Below are 16,408 nucleotides of genomic sequence, written 5' to 3'. Positions count from 1 at the left end.
GACAGTTATGCCAAAACCTGTTTAAAGCCAAGGTAAGCTATCCACCACATGCCCCTATCCACCAAGCCAGGCACTTCTTCATAGAGGTTATTGGGTTTGTCAGGCACAATTAACCCTTGGAATTTACCCATCCATGCTGTGTCACTCCCTTATCCATCATGTTTCTGGATATGAGGCTTTTTTTCCTCAAACTCCTTGTTTCCTGGGACTTGAGCACTCCCAGTGCCAAGTCATGCTGATGAGACTTCTATTTCCTCAAGCTGTGTCAAAAAAAAAAAGATAAATAAATGGATGCTAGTTAAGTAGAGGTGGAAATCCCTCCCCACCCAAAGCTGACTCCCTCTTTGCATGGTTTTCTTCCTCCTGAATTCTCAAGCACTGCATGAGGGAAGCGAGTGTGAGGTGTCTTCATCACCTTGGTGCTTTATTTCTCCTTTTATGCAAGGGCTTGTTTGTATCTTGTGGGAGAACTGGGAAGGTGGGTTAAGTGTGTGAGACAAGGGCACTGTCCTCGGGTCCACAGGCCTTTGTGCACCTCATCTCCACTGCAGCTCCTGGGGTCAGTATTGCCTTTGGCAGCCTCTCGGTACTTCTGGCATCTGTGGTTGGAAACAGGAACTGCGTGTAACAATCGGGTCTTTTTTTGCAAAGGTTTGGGTTTAAACTGTCATGGTAACTTACACAAAATAACATCCCACGCTGCTGGCAAGCCTTTCGCAATGAACCTACTCAAGCCCGTGCTCTGCTCAGACTCAAAGGTTATTTTAGGTTTGTGTTGCGGATTCTCTCTGCCACTAAAGGTTTCCTTACTCCACGTGCTGACTTGGCACTCTCCTGCAGCACAAACTTCTTTTAATCCAGGCTGTGTGATTTACTCCTTGGTAGAAAAGCCTCTTGTGTTTCAGCCTGTACCCACATACTGAGATACATGCCGGTGGTTTTTTTCAAGGGTTTTGGGTCCACAAAGAAATAGAATCCCAGAGCACAAACTGGCCATTGGCTGCTTCGGGTGAGGAGGGGAAATTGGGCAGTGGAGAGTGGAGGTGGCTGCTGGTCCGTGCTCTCCTGACCTACCTTGAGATGAGAATGGTTTCACTCCAGGGCCAGAAATTACCCAGACTCCTGTTGTACAGGGAAACCCCCACACAACCTGGGGCAGGAGCTGGCTGCAGCTGCAGGATTCTGGCTTCCTGCTGCTCCAGCGCCAGGACACCTCTGGGCTCTGCTCTGGGGTTCCTGCTTGGAGGAGCTTGCTCTCTTCGGCTCCTCCAGATGCTGTGGGGTTGGGTGGTGGTGTCCTGTGGCACAACTACCAGGTGAAGCACAGCTGGACTGTGTAAAAGAATTATTTTTTAATCTTTTTTATGGTGCCTCCAGCGGATGCTGTGCAGCGTGCACTGCTGTGGGTGCACACTAGAGGGCAGTGGCTGCCCTGCCTGTAACACACTGCTGCTTGAAATCCCCGTTTGGCATGGGACTGAGCTGGAATCGCTCCCTCTTTACACGTGTGTCACAGTTTGTCTTTACAAGATGCAGCGTTTGCGGCTTGGTGGTCTCTGCCTGGGGGCAAAGCACAGCTCAGTCTGGGGTGTGTAGGGACCTGGGGCTCACACACATTGTGAGCAGCTCGTCAATCTTGTGTGCTGGGAGTTCACTTACAAACTGCCTCTACATTTGTGCTGGGTTTATATGTCACCCCCTAATAATAAGCTTTTTCTGGCAGGAGACACTGATGTTGGAAAGTTTCTTGCTTTCTAGGGGAATCAGATTTTAAACCTGGCTGATACCATCCTCTATAGCACAAGAAGAACCATCAGCGAATAGAGGAGTATCATTAACATGTAGAGACCATACTAAAGATAATGAAGTCAGTCCATCTTGAAGGATAACTTTCCAGAAAGCAACTAAACCACCTCTGTGGGTGGATTTTGGCCTGCTGGACCTGCAAGGGGAGTTTGATGAGGACAAAGCTGAACAACTGGATGCAGTGAAACCAGCTTCCTTTTCTTGCAAAACAATTGCACAAGGGGCAAAGGTATCTCACCTGGGTTTATAGACTGCTACACTGAGATGAGTCCATGTTGCTGCTTCTCCTGATCAGCAGGGCCTGTGCTCAGGAAAGAGGAAAAGCATCAGTATTAGACCACAGTTTCTGCACCCGCCTGTATCAAAGGCAGCAGCCCAGAAGTGAGTATCAGTGTCTTTCATTCTCCAGGATCTGCAAATGTCAGTTCTATGCCAAGGGAGTAAGAAAGAATTTCTGTAACCACCATTCAGCTTGAGTCAGACTAAACCCTTGCTGGTTCTTGTGCTGTTGTCATAGAAAAAAAGTCCAGAACTCAGGAGACTATTATTATTATTTGTAGTTTTAATACTGTTTTTTTCCTCTCAGACTAGTATCAGTTTGCTGTGTCAAAGCTCTGTTGTTTGATCAGGGTTAACAGAATTGAAATGTTTATAAAATCCTAGTGATGAGTCATTAACAATCTGATACAAAGCAATCTGATGATTAATAGTACAAGTTTCATATTACCACTTTTTCAACATTTGTAGGTAGAAGTAATTAAAAATCATCAGAAGAATATGTCTCAGAGCATCTGTTCTTTGTCTTTTATTAACTGTTGATTCGTGTGAGGCTGTGGAAGGTGCTGACGGATTCTGCAGTACTTCTTTTTAACTCTGAAAATCCATTTTCCTGCCAGTTGTGAAGGCTGAGATCTGCTCTTTTCTGGCTCTGTTGGCAGTTGTATTTCCACTTTCCTCTCTGGTTCCAGATCTGTTTGACTACTTCTGACTTTAAGAAGGAAGCACTGTTATGAATGAGAGAGGAAAGACAGATGTAGTCTGCAGGTGATGTTTATTTCCCTGAACTGCACATGAAGTCTTGTTTGAGATCTCAGAGTCACTGAGCTGGAGTCATTACTGACTTGTGAAACAAAGCCTGGGTAGCAACAATAATTACTGTGTTCAGTTTTGGGCCCCTCACCCCAAAAAGGCCATTGAATGACTCGAGCGTGTCCAGAGAAGGGCAACGGAGCTGGGGCAGGGTCTGGAGCACAGGTCTGCTGGGGAGCGGCTGGGGGAACTGGGGGGGTTCAGTCTGGAGAAGAGGAGGCTGAGGGGAGACCTCCTGGCCCTCTGCAACTCCCTGCCAGGAGGGTGCAGAGAGGGGGGATGAGTCTCTGGAGCCAAGGAGCCAGCACCAGGCCCCAAGGGAATGGCCTCAAGCTGCCCAGGGCAGGGTCAGGCTGGCTCTGAGGAAGGATTTCTTTGCAGAAGGGGCTGTTGGGCGTTGGAATGGGCTGCCCAGGGCAGGGGGGAGTCCCCGGGATCCCTGGGGGGGTTGAAGAGTCGGGCTGAGCCAGCGCTGAGGGATCTGGGGGAGTTGGGAACGGTCAGGGTGAGGGTCATGGTTGGACTGGAGGAGCTCCAAGGGCTTTTCCAACCTGGATGGTTCTGTGATTCTGTAACAATACGTCTGGTCCAGTAGGTCATAGCCAGACTTATTACCAGCCTAGGACCTACTCCAAATGAGCACCACGGTCTCTGTTTAATGAATAATCATATAATTATAGAGGACTTTTTACAAGAAGGTTCCTTGAAGAGCAGCCAAAGGACGGAGAAAAGAATCTGTTTTCCATCTTGCCTGTCCCAGCAGGACAGCATTTGTGGGCTTTGGCTGAGGACAAGGGTGTATGGAGAAGCAGGAAGCACCCCTGCAACTAACAGGGTCCTGCATGGGCTGGTTGAAGACACCAGACCCTAGGACCTCAGAGCCGCCTACCTGTACCAGCCCTGTATCTGAGGTACATCCACTTGCAGATGCTTGTGGTCTGACTGCTGCCTGGGGGATCACTGTATCTTCTGGATGCCACAGGAATTTTGGACCATCACCCCCTGGTAGGAGCTGCTTGGTCTGATCTTTCAGTTCAGCCTGTGGGGGGGAGGTTTGGTGTTTCCAGTATTTGACTATCCTTTTCGCTAGAGGAATCCCTGCAGCCTTTGGGCCCTGTACAGAGGGGATGCAGATCACTGTTTTTTCAGTGAAGCTCCTAGAAATCTAATAGTTGCAGCAAGTCACACACTTTAAGTCAACCCTGATTTACTGTAAGAAAACAATTATTGCTGCCTTTCTGTGATACAGTTTGGAGCTTCTGTGAGTTCTGGGTCAATGGTGAGCCTTAGGAAGGGTGGGTTTTCCATTCCAAGTTAAGCCATCTTCCACGTGGAAGCATGGGGCAATGGGTGCTTCCAGGGAGCCTTGAAGGAAGGTGATCTTTGGTGTTGCAGTGTACCCTTGGGGCTGCAATAACATAAATACTAACTGGCACCTACCACCTCTGTTTTTTAAAATCTCTTTAGCAGTAGAGTGGCCTAGATAGTCATCCAAGAAAGAGGGAAATAGGCCCTGTGTAGCAGAATGACATAGTCCTGTTCCTCAGTGCTTTTGCTCCGACAATACACAGCCCAGAAGAATGGGAATGCTGTAGCAGTCAGGCTTGCAAGGAATGAAGGGCTTAGCAACTACTCATGTATTCTGGGTTTTTCTTCCAGCCCAACTAGCTGGACTTAGTGCCTTGGACAAAAGAGCTTGGCCTCATTTCCACCCTGTTTTCACAAAGGAATTGCAAACCTGCACATGCTGCTGTTTGCACCACTTCACAATGATATTTTGTCAGTGCAGCAGTGGCTCAGCTACAATGCCGTTCCTTTTGTATCTGCTTAAACTATGAGTTGAAAGAGCTGTCCTCTGCACAGGTTTCTGCCCCACCAAAACTGGGGCAAGCTGCTTTGTACCCCAGAGCCTGCTTTTTGGTTCTTTCTGTTCTTCAGCGCCTGCCTGAGTTCCAGGATCTCTGATACCATCTCAGGTCCTGCTTCTCTCTCTCACTTCAGGCTTGGGGAACTTTTTTCCATGTCTCTTGTTTCTTATAGTCTTCATCCATATTTCACCTTCTTGTCATTTTTGTAGAGTTGTCTGAAAACAGCAGGAGAGAGATACGATGTATCTGAGGAGTGTTGGCTCTTAATTAAAACCATTTTCAGAACAATGGACAAGTGGAGAAGTCGATCAAGGTTCTGGTCTGCAGGTAAGGTCTGTTTCAGCACTCCATTGCCTATGTAACACGATAGACTTGTATGCACATTTTATTTGCATGTCTGTCTTGTACTGATGACTATTAAAGTGTGCAACAGCCCAGTTGTTAATTGCTCCAACCCCTCGGGAGTCCCCAGGGAGGTTGCCAACTGCTTCTTGACTCTATTGAGAGTATTTGCACAAATCGAAGGACCCACGCAGGTGCTTCTGCTCCCACCAAACCTCTCCAGGACAATGCCAGGGTTGTGCCCTTGGGCTGAATTTATGCACCAGTGCAGGCTGGGGGGCAGAGGGGAAACACCCAGAACTTTGTGGGGGGTGTCGGGGTGCCCCCTGTACCCCCGTACCCACCAGCCACAGGAGGGGCCCTTCAGCACCACGGCTAGTTCCCGCCCCCCCCCCCCCCCCCCCCCCCGCCCCTCCCAAATTGGGCTCTATTTGCTCTGAAAATCAGCCTTTCCAGTTCCTTTTTTGAATCATTTGACAAAGAACTTGCTGCCTGTGACTAGTCACCAAGCTGTTTGGAAAACAGCTGCTGTATTAATAGCTGCTGGCTCTGGCAATAACTCATGGGTTGTTGGCTTTTTTAACTTATGTAGTATTAAGGCTGAACTGGTAAAATTTTTAACAAAAATTGTGTGTTAAAGTGACTTTTTTAAGACTCAAGAAGTTTTTCAGACCTAGGTGATATTTGCTGGGGTATTGAGGATGGTAAAAGAACAAAGGCAGGGCAGAGGCAGTCTGCAGTAAGTTGAGATTTTAAAAGGAGCGATAGTCAATCAAGCTGAAATGTTCAGCAACAGGCAGATTTTTTAAAGTGATTTTGTGTTCATAAGATGGAGCATCTAATACAAACCTAGGATTAAGTTGTAATGAGTTATCTTGCCACTCTTAGCCAAGTAATTTTTGATTTTGTGTAAAAAGCTGCTCTCCCCCGAAACAAAGGAGTCACGTTGCCTTTACTCATTAAAAATTGCATATGTATAAAATATCAGTGTTGTCTTTAGTCTAAAATCCCTCACTATGTATGACTTGTACCATACATCAGAACCCATCTCCTGCAGCCTGGCAACTGTCTCTGTTGCTATAGCAACAGCTCCACTATCCTTTCATGGAGAACCTTAAGTATTCCCATTTTCGTAGCTGCTAGAACACCTCCCGTCCTTGCTTGCTTCATTCACTTGATCACTCCTGTCCGTGGGATCTTCTCCTCCCAATTTAGAGAGTTACTCAGCACTTCTGGACTTATAAATGAAAGAACATTCGTTAGCTGAAGGAAAGTCACACAGCACTTTGAGGTGCACATTTGACTGGGACGTGATACTGCTGTTGGGTTTATTTAATATACAGACACACAGTGTAATTAGCATCCCCTAATGTGTATGAAATTTGTACTTAATAGAAAACTCAAAATCCCTGGCTTCTGCATGCTTATCTGTGGTTATATTCCAAAGGGTGAAAGTTTCTGAGAAACATCTAACCTCAGGTGTTAAACCCACAGGTAATGTAACCTGAGTTAGCTGAGAAGAATCTTCCTCATTGTTGTTTGTTGTGAGATTGTGTATTACGTGGCTGTCACGCCTGTCCTTGAAGAATTACAGTGACCAGTGTATTGAACCCTGCCCCATGTTAGAGAGCGAGCCCAGCAGTCCATGTCTTTATGTAGGAGCTGTGGAGTTGGAGATCACGAGGGTGACTGTATTTGCCCCTCATCTGCGCCTCCTTTTCTGCACTGAATTGGCACAGCTCCATTGAGCAAAGGTAGGTTGTTCAATCTGCCTTCTTGCTTCTAGATGATCCAGGTAATTAAATAGTTTTTCAGGGCTTATTCTTTCACTTATGGGAAGATTTCACAGGAATAATAGAAATTTTATGTAAGATGGTCTTAAAAAACCAAGACACTGATAAGGCTTGATTTTTAAATTATTTAAAAAGAGCTTTTTAAAAAATTTTATTTTATTTATACAAGTGTCTAAATAAGACTGGGCTATGCTTTTTCCTGCTAGAAATACCTAGGTCGTGTATAGCATTGTGTCCTGGGGTTCTCAATGGGGGAAGGAAGGGTGAGGCCAGGGGGATCTGGTGTCAAAACCAGAACTCAGTTGAGCAAGATCCTACACTACTAAACAGAAAGAGGTGGAGAGGCTGGAGAGGAGCTGTGGTGTGTAAAAGGCTGGAAGCTGTGGCATCAGGGGTTTCCTGCACATCAGGTCCCCCACCAGAGCTTTACCACTGGGAAAACAGCAGCTGAAGATTTAGGTAAGGAATAATAACAAGGAGAACAAAATAAGAGTGTGAGAAAAGCGAGCAGAAGAGGAGATTTCTCAGCTGTAAAATACTCTGTAAGACTCCCAATCTTGGCTCAGTGCAGCCCAGAATCCTGAGACACTGGGAAGAGACAGCTCGGAGATTCCCTTGTCATTGACTGAGGTTTTTAATTTATTCTTTGCAGCCAGACAGTGCTCCCATTGCCGACTTGCGGGCACAGCAGCCAACTCTCCCCCCCGCCGCCAATCAAAGGGGCGCTGCCGAAGCGGGGCTGCTCCTGCGATAAAAGTGTAGGAAGCTCATGGCTGCAGAGTAATGCGGACAAAGCACAAGTGAGAGGGAGACAAAAGGGACGTGGAGTCCCAGAAGATGTGATCCACTCTGTTAAAGGAACTGTCCGTAGCCTCTGCAGCTGTGTTTATGCTGCTTCATGCAATAGGCACCAGCCTCTCATCCCCCCGGGAGATTTTTACAGCATTAATTCACTCTGCACAAAACCCAGCCTGCAAGGCTCCTCTTCAGCAGTGCCCTTTTCATCCCTCCAGCTCCCCTTGTTCCCGAGAGCCCTGTCTGCAGGAGCTGCACCCCTCCAGCTGACCTCTCATTGCTCTCGATCAAATGTCACCTGTACCCAATGAAGCAGACACCGAAGTGCCACGAATGGATCCCAGGATTCTTATTTTCCTTCTCTACGTGATGATCCTTCACGAGCTGGTGAGTGGCTGGATGGAGTACCAGAAGCAGATAGCCAAGCCGAAGAAGCAGGCGGGTCCAGTTTGGTCTTCTAGGTGAGTTAATGCCTATTATGTTTCTAAAAAGTAAATAGCTCAGTTATGTTTTGATGGGGAAGATTGCCTTTTGTGTATGTACGTCGGTCTCTATAGATGTGTATGTGTGTATCATCTGCTGTATATTAATGCACAGAGGTAGGATTAGGGTCTGTTAATCTTCTGAGCCTGTATTGTCTGAACTACTCTGCATTTGACACACTTGCAGATAAATATGCTTGGGATTTGGTGTTTTTTTTGTGTGGAAATGTGCTGTAACTCAGCATATTTCCTGTGACTCAGGTTTCAAATCAACATACCTGGAAGACAAAATGTAGGTAGCACAAGGAGCTACGCTTCATGCGTGATATTCATCAATGAGGCACAAACCTCTAGAGACTCTTTGCAATCAGAGTATTTCATGTTAAATCACTAGTGTGCATGTCACTATCTTGCCGTCTCCTCCTACTCTCTGGGCTGTGCCCACTACACTAATCCCTTCCTTATTTTCTGCCCAACAACAAAAACGAGCTGAAGAAATAGACACATAAAAGAAAAACGCTGCATGTCCTTAAAATTCAGATATGTTTCTGCAAATGTTGTTTACATGTTGTTCACTTGTAATAGCGTTTGGGGTAATGGTGATCTCAATATTTTTGAGATCTTACGATGAAAGATATCTTGACAGCTATCCATCGGCTGCGTGATTAGCGACTCACGCCCTGGGACCCAAAATGAACCTCCTTCCAGATCTCAGGCAATGGCACACCAACACCCTGTAGCTTTGGACCTAAAAAGATGCATGTGACCCAGTTTGCTCTGGGTCTGACAGCTGCAGTACGAGTGCGCAGAGCTCACAGCTCGCTCCTTACCCTAATCCTCTGACGTGTGGTAATCCCAGCTGCAATCCCAGCCCTGCTGTGCTGGGTGCTGCACACACCCCACACCCCAAAAAGCCGTCTGCATAGACGAGACCACCAAACGAGAGCCGTGGTGTGAGGATGCACCCGTGGCTTGCTGAAAATCAGTAGCCAGCAGATACCAGTCTCTTCGTCTGCAGTTCAGGGATAAATTCACTGGCTGAATTTCCAGACCAGCAAAGCTGAACTGCACCTTGCGCTGTCTAGTTGGACAAGTAAAATGATTAGCACTGGGAATGCAGCCATGGGTGGAGACAGCTCCAGTGCAGAAATAGCTTGAAAGCGATGGGGCTGGCTGGATTGTAATTGAGGTCAGAGGCAGATTTCCTCTCTGTCTTCAAGGAGGAGTGCAGGGAGGCATTGGACGGTAACTGAGGTCTGAGGTACCCTAATGCTAGAAATAGGATGCAGTGCAGAAAACCTAATGGAATCATTTTGTTTACTAATGGCCACCAAACAACTTGCATCAAGCAGCCAGGATGATGTCATAGGACTCATTTTTTTTTTTAAAGAGAACCTAAGGGAATTAGGTAACCCATCAAAACCAAAAAGCTCTAGGGGTTTCCATCTAACCCGGACTTGTCTGGGGAGGTGGGACCAAGCTGGATGATTTGTGCAGGGTCCTGCACCCTGGGGGCATCCTAGCCATCTCCATCAGAGCTGGAGGTGCAGCCCACCCTGCCCGCTGTCACAGGAGGCTGTGCCCAGCCTGTCCCTGCCCTGATACCTGCTCCTGCTGCTCCTCCAGCTGACTCCAGCCAGTTTGGGAAAGCAGAGCCACCAGGTCTGTATGTGTCACAGGGATTGTTCACAGATTGCACCATAAACAGGGGAAACTGTGGCCTGGAGAATGGGAAAATTACAGGATGAATGGGGATCCTCTTAGTGGATTGTCCTGCCTGGACACCCTGATTCTGATTTAAACTGCAACAGGGGAGGTTCAGACTGGACATTAGGAGAAAATTTTTCACAGAAAGAGTGGTCAGAGAGTGGAATAGGCTGCCCAGGGAGGGGGTGGATTCCCCATCCCTGGGTGTGTTTAAGGGTTGTTTAGATGAGATGTTGGGGGATGTGGGGTAGGGGAGAACTTTGTAGAGTCTGGCTGATGGTTGAACTCAATGATTTTCCAACCTGAATGATTCTGTGAGGTAGCCTGGGCTCATACACCCCTGCTGCAATATTATGCTGAAGTGAGTGATGAGCCCTCAAGACCAGTTTTCGCAGTGCTCAGAGAGCACAGCTGTAGCCAGGTTTTCACCTCATCATAGCCTTGGGCTTAGAAAATGCTTAGAAATGTTTGTGACATCTGTCACTGGTTCTCCAAAGAGTTGAAGCCATGGCTCAGCAGTACAAGCCCAAGCTTCCTCATGCCTTGCGCCAGGTTAGGAGCACCACGGCACAAAGCCAGCTCAGAAGTGAGGTTCACACCAGTTGGTTTAATGCTGGACCAGGTACCATCTGTCCATGGCAGCCTGGCCTGAGAATCACCTGTCCTGTCACAGCTGATACAGCACCAGAATGAGAACATAAAGAAAACCGCAATATTGGTTTTGATTTAATCGACAGCAAGTGACTGTACACCCACATCCGCACGGATCTGGGGCACCCAGCTGAGCCCAGCCCCGGTGTCAGTGGCAGTGGAGCGTGATGGCTGCTCCCACTCTGCACACAGCCATCGAACCACCTCTCGCTTCTGGGTGCATCCCCAGCTGGGAGGAAGGAGGGCGAGGGCCTGGAGCAATCAGAGATCCCAGGATTATTTGCTTTAATGAAGGATTTGCAGACATTGCCCAGGAAGGCACCCAAAACCTTCCTGTAAGAGCTTAAACCTGAGAAAACAAGGCAGACCTCCTTGGAAGAGATGGGTATAAGGCCACCTTGCTTCCCAGCACGGCCTGGAACTGGGCCCATGCTGTAGAGGTGAAGCTTCATCTCCTGCCACAGAGCCTGAGCTGCCACTTCCCCAGCCTGTTTGATAAGAGTAATTAACTTGAAAACCAATTAGGAAATTAAGTTATAAAGCAGCCAGCTAATTAGGACATGAGAGAACTGTCTCTTGACTGTAGCCTCAGCACAGGCAGGGATTTCAGGGCTCTTCCTTTTGTGGATGTTGAATAGTAACAAGCTGTGTTGTAAAGCAGCTTTTTCTCACATTCACAGCTTTTCCCCAGCTCTGTCTTCCTCCGCTCCTGGAGTGGCTGGCGGCTCCCCCACTCCCTGCCTCCATTCATCAGCCACTTCTGGCATCCCACGTCACTTCTGCTCTCCACCAGCCTTTCTTCGCTGTCCCCCTCCACCACTTACGGGCACGAGAGGAAATGATATCTAAATGACTTTTATTGACAAAACCACTGGAGATCACAGGAGGAATGTGTCTGAGCAGGATCTAGAAAGAGGAGAGATCTCTAATTGCCAGCCACCGAGATCCCCATTGCACCGTCCTTTTTGCAGGGATGGGGAGGGGACCACTTCACCCCATATGAATTTCTCTGCAAATTCCTACAATCTGCTGTGTTGTGCCCCACATCACCCTCTGCACTGGCAGGAGAATGTGCACGTTCATCATGCCAGTCCTTTGCAATCTTTAGAAAAGCTAGATATAAAAATGGGTAGTGAAGGTGTTAGCCGTGAGGAAGGAAAGAAAAACCTGGGACTCGGTGCCTTGGGAGAGTAGAAATGCCCAGGGCAAGTGGGCTTGAGCATTAAGTTACTGCAGAAGAGCCCTAGGTGAACACAGCCCCGCTAGTCCTGAAGCTGAGCCAGCTCTGCTAACTGTCCTGGGCATCCCCGCACATGGCGTGGTTGATCATGGTGTGGTTGGTTCATGGCATGGTTGGTTGGTTTGCGCCCTGGATAACTCCTGAGAGAACGTAGGCTGTAATAGGGTGGCAAAAGCCCAGAGAAGTGCTAGGTGTGCATGATGTTGGGTTTGGTGGTTTTAAGGAAAATTGCTCAGAAGTGTTTGAAGTGGAAGTTTTGAAGAGCTAAGGGGTTTGGTTTCAGTGACCCATCTGGCCAGAGGGGACAGTCCTTGGGGCTCTGACAGGCCATTTGTTGGGTCCTGAGCTGACATTTGTAGTTTAGTGTTTCCAAGACCTTCACGAGTTGGGACAGGGAGGGTTCCCACTGCCACTTCGGGTGCTCACCCCTGGGTCTCTGCAGTCCAGGCACCTTGAGCATCAGGAGCTGCAGTGGGATCCAGCACTAGCCCTTCTCTTGGCAGCAGCAGTGGTGAATCACATTCTGCTGACCAAAATTCCCTGTCCTTTTAGGAGCCTTCACTAGTGCCCCAGCTCTGACCCACACCAGTAACGATATCTCACTTTGTTCCTCACTAGCAACACCACCAGATCAAACCACTCCAGCTTCTCCAGGCCTCTGGTCCATTCTGTGCGCAGGGAGAGGTACAGGGACTGGAGGAAACCAGGGCGGATCATCCGGAAAGCGTGAGGATGCATCTGCTGAGGAGTGTGGGGAGAGATTACTGAGCCAGAGGCAGCCGTCCCCCACAAGGTCTGCACCGACTTACCACCTCTCAGCAGTGTGAGGGCATCCTCCAGGCACCATGATCTGCAACCTGCAGCTCTCTCCGTTGCACCAAGCCTGGCATGACCGAGAAGGAACGAGCTCCTTCCTCCTGGGAACCGCCCCCTGTGTGGTGAGGAGCCGAGGTGGTGGAGACACCTCAGCCAGCAACAGGATCGCCAGAGGTGGGACGAGGCTTTTGCCACCCAACACAGTGGAGTGACTTTTCTTTCTTCTTCCTAAAGGGTCTAGTAGATGGAGAGCAGGTTTCTTGGGGGAAGAACGAAATTTGCTCCTGCATGGGCAACCCTGGGAAGCCTCCAAATGGTTTCAGTCTCCTCTCATTCCACCCCAGGACTGTGTGACCCGCAAGCAGCATTTCCTAAAGTGACTGGCAAGTCTTTGGCATCCAGTTTGTCACCATTCCAGGAGAACTTGCCTCCACCAGGGCACCCAGAAGTCATGACACTTTGGAAATGTTGGCTCCGGGTTAAGTCTCATACACTGGGAGTCTGTAAATATTGTTTGGCTTTTCTTCATCCTTAATAAATGAGTTACTCCAGGGTGGAAGGGAAAGGTGTCTTGAACCAGTGACTCAGAATTATGCCTCCAAATGCAATTTACTGCAATGACCCTGTAATTAGATTTCTTTGGAGCATTCCCAGCAGTTGAGCCAAATGTAAGAGTGACTTTCTAATGAGCAGATAGATGGGGAAGGAATACAATATTGCTCTTTTACTAGAGTCTGCAATTTAGGCATAAAATCAGATTTTTTTAGAGGCAAAAGTCAGTTGTCACATTCTGCCACCCCACGTAGCAGTTGTATGCAGGATGGGAATCACTGAGTGCTGGAGGGATTCTGACACTGAGCTCCTAACAACAAATGTCCATGGCCAAACTGCCTGCCTTATTTGCTGAACATAATGTTTGGCTCAAACGCAGCCTGTTTTTCTCCTTGCCAACCATTTATAAACCTGACTCAGGCTCACAGACGCATTATCCAGAAGTAGATAGGGAAGGGAGTCGGAATAGATTATGCATTCATTATCCAGAAGTAACCACCAGATACATTTGCACATTTGTCTGCTGCTCAGTTGTTTGCAAAATGTTCCTGTCAGTTGACACTGTGTTTGTTCAGTCACCCACAGCAGCAGTCACCTGGCCCAAGGTAGAGCTCTGCACCTGAGCTGGGCATCCAGACCCCTGTGTGGCACAGAGGGGCACGTGGGGGGAAGTGATTCATCTCCTCTGAAGTTAAACGTCAAAAGAAAGCTGACTGAACCGTGCTCTTGGAGTGCCCGATCCTCCACCCTAGGCAGGCTGGATAAGTAACTTGGATGTAGACCTCTACTGTTAGGCGAGATGATGTTTTTGGCTTGGGAGATGAAGTTCACGCCTTGTGTTCGGATATTTTTCTAAAAGGAGATAAAAGTTACCACTTTCTGCACATTTCAAAGTATAAACTGCAAAGATGTGCGTCAGCTCTGTGACACTGTGGCTATTTCCCAAGGTGCCCACTGCCTATCCCAACACATGCAGGTACATCCACGAGTAACAGAGCTACAAATGGAGAAGGTGCGAGGAGGAAAAATATTCAGGAAGTGTTTCTGGGTGTTTCTTTGCTTTCCTAGAGTTGAGCCTGCCCTGGTCTTATGGTGCATGTGTAGCTGCGTCTCCCTGCTCTTCTGCTACACTGTGTGTGAATTTTCTGGGAGCACTTGCTATGCAAAAAGTGTTTAGATTAATTATTGAAGTGGTGCAGGATAGGACTGGGCTCCCAGCCTCCACAGGACAGACGGACCTGAAAGGGGCAGGCAGATGTCCTGACTGCTGCACCCTAAGGAAAGGTGAAGGGACAGGAATGCCTTGCTCTGCTGATCACATGCTGGATTTATCCTTGTAAATATGTCATGTTTACCTCCAATAAACTCTTTTACATATATGGTGTTTAGATTGTCTCTGTTCTCATTCAGGCCTTGCATCTCTCTATGGGTTTTGGCTTTCCCAGCCTGGGAGCCAGCAAGGGCAGTGGCTGGCAGAGGGACGGTGTGAGGGGGTGAGCCACTGTGGCTGAATTTATAGCACAAATGTTTGTTCTCTCGTCCTTTATGCAGAGGAACATGTGACTGCAAACCAGAGTCCTGTTTTGGATGCTTGTAGGCTTTGCTTTGGTTTGGCTTTTTTTGCAAATATTCAAGTTACTCCACAGCTTTGTTGGAGAAAATCTTGCTCAAGAAATGCACCTCACAGTGGGAGGCAGTGATGGCAGTGAGCTCGGGATCCATCAGTCTTTGGTGGCGTGGCCCCCTGAGAGCTGAGGGAGCAACACAACCCGGTGGCCCGAGTCCGGACCCCCACAGGGGCTCACCTTCACATCGGTATTTGCACAATTAACTGGGTTGACCGATGGTCCAGGCAGACAAGGGCAGCCAACTTGAATCTGAGGTAACTTAAGTCCTCTGGGGGGTTTGGGTCTGATTCTGCACTCACACGCCGCTGTTCCCCTGGAGCACCCTTGGACACACATTTACCCCCCATACAGGGGAGGTGGGTGACTCCTCAGCAAGGAAGGGCTGTGCTGTGACCACACAATACACGCGAAATAACTCCAAACAGGAACTCCTGAGAAGACACCCCGTGCACTGCCACATCTCTAAACCAGCTCAGCCGCTGCACTGAGCTGTGCTCTTTTAGTATAAAAAAAGCCAGCCTGACCCTGCCCCGGGCAGCTTGAGGCCATTCCCTCTTGTCCTGCCACTGGTTCCTTGGCTCAAGAGACTCATCCCCCCTCTCTGCACCCTCCTGTCAGGGAGCTGTAGAGGGCCGTAAGGTCTCCCCTCAGCCTCCTCTAAACAGACTAAACAACCCCAGTTCCCTCATCCGTTCCTCGTACAACGTGTTCCAGGCCCTGTCGTACAGAAAAGAATACAGCACTTACTGTAAGCCCTGGTGCAGCCCCTGCCCCAGGCCACGCTTCTCCTTGGGTGCTGCGATGGGGGAAGTCACCCTGTGTGGCTTCAGACCGCCTTAGATGACAGCCAGGGGCGGGAGGCTGCGGGGGCTGTTGGTGCTGCTCTAAATAGAGTCCGTGAGCTGTGGGCTGTACACTAATCCACACTTTTCTAAGAAAACTTCCCTTTTGGCTTGAAATAGTTTAGAGGAGTTTCCAACCCTTCCACAGTGAGCAAGTGAAAGCCCAGCTCACCCCCGCACTGGCTGCTAGCCGGAGCGTTCAGGGAGGTTTTAAAGCACCAAGTCTTGACCATCCATGGAATAACTTTCCTGCAGGGACTGTTTCCATCTGGTCCCAAAATGTTCATTGGGATGGAGCATCAGGGTTTCACCCTCTGGGCTTTTAATCTCAGTGATGGATGTTGTCCTGCCTTACAAAGCGAAGGGTTTGTACAAGTTAGAGCTGGTGGCAGTGAGTTTCATGAGTTGGGCTTGGACCAGAAGACTGCTGGAGTCAACATGCCAGAGATAATCTTCTGAATATCTTAGCAAAGCCCTCTAGAGCTTTTTTTTGCTTGTCAAGGAAGCAGGGAGACAGTTTCAGAAATTCACATTTTCTGACCTACAGTATGATGCTTGCTTGGAGTATTTGGTATGACTCAGGGCGTGCCTCCCCATCCAGATCTTATGATTCCACTGAATCTGCAGCATTTACCAAGCCAAAAGAGTAGACAGCACCCCAAAACTGCTGGATTTAACTGCTGAGGTCTTAGGCTGGGTCAAACCAAAGAGCTGAAGCCCTCCCTTTGGTGTCAGATTCTGCTTTTGAGGTTACAGCTACTCACATTTATTAGTGTCTGTGGCACTTGGAAACCCCA

At 48.5% G+C, this 16,408-nt stretch overlaps 1 long non-coding RNA gene across 1 annotated transcript; it reads left to right on the top strand.

Annotated features, from left to right (window-relative positions):
* The first annotated feature begins 6,774 nt into the window (after positions 1-6,774).
* On the top strand, positions 6,775-14,491 carry LOC141968693 (uncharacterized). The gene is made up of 3 exons (XR_012634916.1): positions 6,775-6,859; positions 7,551-8,154; positions 12,392-14,491. It is a non-coding gene; the product is annotated as an uncharacterized LOC141968693 (long non-coding RNA).
* The last annotated feature ends 1,917 nt before the right edge of the window (positions 14,492-16,408 follow it).

This window comes from Athene noctua, chromosome 20 (genome assembly GCF_965140245.1).
Source record: "Athene noctua chromosome 20, bAthNoc1.hap1.1, whole genome shotgun sequence".
In the NCBI taxonomy this organism is placed as follows: Eukaryota; Metazoa; Chordata; class Aves; order Strigiformes; family Strigidae; genus Athene; species Athene noctua.
The sequence above is the reverse complement of the archived record's forward strand: the minus strand, read 5'-3'. Positions and strand labels throughout refer to the sequence as shown.